Source organism: Chiloscyllium plagiosum, chromosome 38 (assembly GCF_004010195.1).
Source record: "Chiloscyllium plagiosum isolate BGI_BamShark_2017 chromosome 38, ASM401019v2, whole genome shotgun sequence".
Lineage (NCBI taxonomy): Eukaryota > Metazoa > Chordata > Chondrichthyes > Orectolobiformes > Hemiscylliidae > Chiloscyllium > Chiloscyllium plagiosum.
Genome location: NC_057747.1, coordinates 1,809,114 through 1,814,543, shown reverse-complemented (window position 1 = coordinate 1,814,543; position 5,430 = coordinate 1,809,114).

Here is a 5,430-nt window from a genome sequence, read left to right as displayed (position 1 = left end):
CTTTCACCTGGGGATGGGGGCATCTTTCACCTGGGAGTGGCGACACCTTTCACCTGGGGATGTGGGCACCTTTCACCTGAGGATGGGGAAACCTTTCACCTGGGGATGGGGGCATCTTTCACCTGGGAGTGGCGACACCTTTCACCTGGGGACGGGGACACCTTTCACCTGGGGACGGGGTCACCTTTCACCTGGGGATGGGGACACCTTTCACCTGGGAGTGGCGACACCTTTCACCTGAGGATGGGGGCACATTTCACCTGGCGATGGGGGCACCTTTCACCTGGGGATGGGGACACCTTTCACCTGGAAATGGGGGCACCATTCTCCTGGGGATGGGGACACCTTTCACCTGGGGATGGGGACCGCTTTCAGCTGGGGATGGGGGCACCTTTCACCTGGGGATGGGACACCTTTAACCTAGGGGCGGGGACACCTTTCATCTGGGAGTGGAGACGCGTTTCACCTGGGAATTGGGACACCTTTCACTTGGGGATGGGAGCACCTTTCACCTGGGGATGGGACACCTTCCACCTGAGGATTGGGGCACCTGTCACCTGGGGCGGGGACACCTTTCACCTGGGGATGGTGACAACTTTCACCTGGGTCTGGGACACCTTTCACCTGGGGATGGGACTCCTTTCACATTGGGGACGGGGGCACCTTTTACCTAGGAGCGTGGACACTTTTCACCTGGGTCCGGGACACATTTCACCTGGGGTAGGGGACACCTTACACTAGCGTCTCGGACACAATTCTCCTGGGGCCAGGGACACCTTTCACCTGGGGTTGGTGACACCTTACATCTGGGGACAGGGACACCTCTCACCTGGGGCTGGGACACCTATCACCTGGGAATGGGGACACGGTACACCTGGGGATGGCGATACATTTCACCTGGGGACGGGGACACCTTTCACCTGGGGACAGGAACACCTTTCCTCTGAGAGTGTCGACACCTTTCACCGGGGATGGAGGCACCTTTCACCTGGGGACGGGGACACCTTTCACCTGGGGACGGGGACACCTCTTACCTGGGGATGGGGGCACCTTTCACCTGGGAGTGGCGACACCTTTCACCTGGAGATGTGGGCACCTTTCACCTGGGGCTGGGACACCTATCACCTGGGGATGGGACACCTTTCACCTGGAGAAGGGGGCACCATTTTAGTGGGGATGAGGACACCTATCACCTGGGGATGGGGACAACTTTCAGCTGGGGATGGGGGCACATTCCACCTGGGGGTGGGGACACCTTTCACCTGGAGAAGGGGGCACCATTTTAGTGGGGATGAGGACACCTATCACCTGGGGATGGGGACAACGTTCAGCTGGGGATGGGACACCTTTAACCTGGGGATGGGACACCTTTAACCTAGGGGCGGGGACACCTTTCATCTGGGAGTGGCGACGCGTTTCACCTGGGAATTGGGACACCTTTCACTTGGGGATGGGGGCACCTGTCACCTGGGGATGGGGGCACCATTCTCATGGGGATGGGGACACCTATCACCTGGGGATGGGGACCGCTTTCAGCTGGGGATGGGACACCTTTAACCTAGGGGCGGGGACACCTTTCATCTGGGAGTGGCGACGCGTTTCACCTGGGAATTGGGACACCTTTCACTTGGGGATGGGAGCACCTTTCACCTGGGGATGGCGACACCTTCCACCTGAGGATTGGGGCACCTGTCACCTGGGGCGAGGACACCTTTCACCTGGGGATGGGGACAACTTTCACCTGGGTCTGGGACACCTTTCACCTGGGGATGGGACTCCTTTCACATTGGGGACGGGGGCACCTTTCACCTAGGAGCGTGGACACTTTTCACCTGGGTCCGGGACACATTTCACCTGGGGTAGGGGACACCTTACACTAGGGTCTGGGACACAATTCTCCTGGGGCCAGGGACACCTTTCACCTGGGGTTGGTGACACCTTACATCTGGGGACAGGGACACCTCTCACCTGGGGCTGGGACACCTATCACCTGGGGATGGGGACACGGTACACCTGGGGATGGCGACACATTTCACCTGGGGACGGGGACATCTTTCACCTGGGGACAGGAACACCTTTCCTCTGAGAGTGTGGACACCTTTCACCGGGGATGGAGGCACCTTTCACCTGGGGATGGGGGCACCTGTCACCTGGCGATGGGGACACCTTTCACCTGGGGATGGGACACCTTTCACCTGAGGATGGGGAAACCTTTCACCTGGGGATGGGGACACCTTTCACCTGGGAATGGGGACAACTTTCTCCTGGGGACGGGGACACCTTTCACCTGGGGACGGGGACACCTTTCACCTGGGGATGGGACACCTTTCACCTGAGGATGGGGAAACCTTTCACCTGGGGACGGGGACACCTTTCACCTGGGAATGGGGACAACTTTCACCTGGGGCTGAGACACCTTTCACCTGGGGATGGGGGCATCTTTCACCTGGGGATGGGAGCACCTTTCACTTGGGGATGGGGGCACCTGTCACCTGGGGATGGGACACATTTCACCTGGGGCTGGGACACCTTTCACCTGGGGATGGGGGCATCTTTCACCTGGGGATGGGAGCACCTTTCACCTGGGGATGGGACACATTTCACCTGGGGATGGGACACCTTTCACCTGGGGGCGGGAACACCTTTCATCTGGGAGTGGCGACACCTTTCACCTGGGGATGGGGGCACCTTTCACCTGGGGACGGGGACACCTTTCACCTGGGGACGGGGACACCTTTCACCTGGGAAGGGGGACACCTTTCACTTGGGAATGGGGGCACCTTTCACCTGGGGTTGGGACGCCTATCACCTGGGGACAGGGGCACCTTCCTACTGGAGACGGGGACACCTAACACTTGGGGATGGGGGCAACTTTCACCTGGGGCTGGGACGCCTATCACCTGGGGATGGGAGCACCTTTCACCTGGGGGCTGGGACACCTTTCATCTGGGAGTGGGGACACCTTTCACCTGGGGATGGGGACAACTTTCACCTGGGGACGGGGACAACATTCATCTGGGAGTGGCGACGCCTTTCACCTGGGGACAGGGACACTTTTCACCTGGGGATGGGGGCACCTTTCACCTGGGGTCGGGGACACCTTTCACCTGGGGACGGGGACAACATTCATCTGGGAGTGGCGACGCCTTTCACCTGGGGACGGTGACACTTTTCACCTGGGAGTGGCGACACCTTTCACCTGGGGATGGGGACACCTTTCACCTGGGGGCGGGGACAACATTCATCTGGGAGTGGCGACGCCTTTCACCTGGGGACAGGGACACTTTTCACCTGGGGATGGGGACACCTTTCACCTAAAGGCTGGGACACCTTTCACCTGGGGACAGGAACACCTTTCACCTGGGGACGGGGACACCTTTCACCTGGGGACGGGGGACACCTTTCACCTGGGGAAGGGGACACCTTTCACCTGGGGACAGGAACACCTTTCCTCTGGGAGTGTCGACACCTTTCACCGGGGATGGAGGCACCTTTCACCTGGGGGTGGGGACACCTTTCACCTGGGGGTGGGGACACCTTTCACCTGGGGACGGGGACACCTTTCACCTGGGGACGGGGACACCTTTCACCTGCGTACGGGGGCACCTTTCACCTGGAGACAGGGACACCTTACACCTAGGAGCGGGAACACCTTTCATCTGGGAGTGGCGACACCTTTCACCTCGGGATGTGGGCAACTTTCACCTGGGGATGGGGGCACCTTTCACCTGGAGATGGGGGCACCATTCTCCTGGGGATGGGGACACCTATCACCTGGGGATGGGGACACCTTTCAGCTGGGGATGGGGGCACCTTTCACCTGGGGATGGGACACCTTTAACCTGGGGACGGGGACACCTTTCAGCTGGGGGCGGGGACACCTTTCACCTGGGGATGGGGACAACTTTCACCTGGGGATGGGACTCCTTTCACATTGGGGACGGGGGCACCTTTCACCTAGGAGCGTGGACACTTTTCACCTGGGTCCGGGACACATTTCACCTGGGGTAGGGGACACCTTACACTAGGGTCTGGGACACAGTTCACCTGGGGCCAGGGACACCTTTCACCTGGGGTTGGTGACACCTTACATCTGGGGACAGGGACACCTCTCACCTGGGGCTGGGACACCTCTCACCTGGGGGTGGGGACATCTTTCACCTGGGAACGGGGCACCTTTCACCTGGGGACGGGCACACCTTTCACCTGGGGATGGGGCACCTTTCACCTGGGGGTGGGGACACCTTTCACCTGGAGATGGGGGCACCATTCCAGTGGGGATGAGGACACCTATTACCTGGGGATGGGGACAACGTTCAGCTGGGGATAGGGGCACCTTGCACCTGGGGGTTGGGATACCTTTCACCTGGAAAAGGGGGCACCATTTTAGTGGGGATGGGGACACCTATCACCTGGGGATGGGGACAACGTTCAGCTGGGGATGGGACACCTTTAACCTGGGGATGGGACACCTTTAACCTGGGGGCGGGGACACCTTTCATCTGGGAGTGGCGACGCGTTTCACCTGGGAATTGGGACACCTTTCACTTGGGGATGGGGGCACCTGTCACCTGAGGATGGGGACACCTTTCACCTGGGGATGGGACACCTTTCACCTGGGGATGGGACACCTTTCACCTGGGGGCGGGAACACCTTTTATCTGGGAGTGGCAACACCTTTCACCTGGGGATGGGGGCACCTTTCACCTGGGGACGGGGACACCTTTCACCTGGGAGTGTGGACACCTTTCACCTGGGGACTGGGACATCTTTCACCTGGGGACGGGGAAATCTTTCACCTGGGGATGAGAGCACTTTCACAGAGGGATTGAGAAAACTGCCACCTGGGAAGGGAGACACCTTTCACCTGGGGCTGGGACGCCTATCACCTGAGGACAGGGGCACCTTCTTACTGGAGACGGGGACACCTTACACTTGGGGATGGGGACACCTTTCACCTGGGGATGGGGACACCTTTTTCCTGGGGATGGGGCACCTTTCACCTGGGGATGGGGACACCTATCACCTGGGGATGGGGACACCTATCACCTGGTGATGGGGACAACTTTCACCTGGGGACGGGGACACCTTTCACCTGGGGATGGGACACCTTTCACCTGAGTGCGGGGACACCTTTCATCTGGGGGTGGCGACGTGTTTCACCTGGGAATGCGGACACATTTCACTTGGGGATGAGGGCACCTTTCACCTGGGGACGGGGACACCTTTCACCTGGGGATGTGGGCAACTTTCACCTGGGGTCGGTGACACCTTTCATCTGGGGACGGGCACACCTTTCACCTGGGGATGGGGATCCTTTCACCTGGGAGTGGCGACAACTTTCACCTGGGGATGGGGGCACCTTTCACCTGGAGATGGGGGCACCATACTCCTGGGGATGGGGACACCTATCACCTGGGGATGGGGACA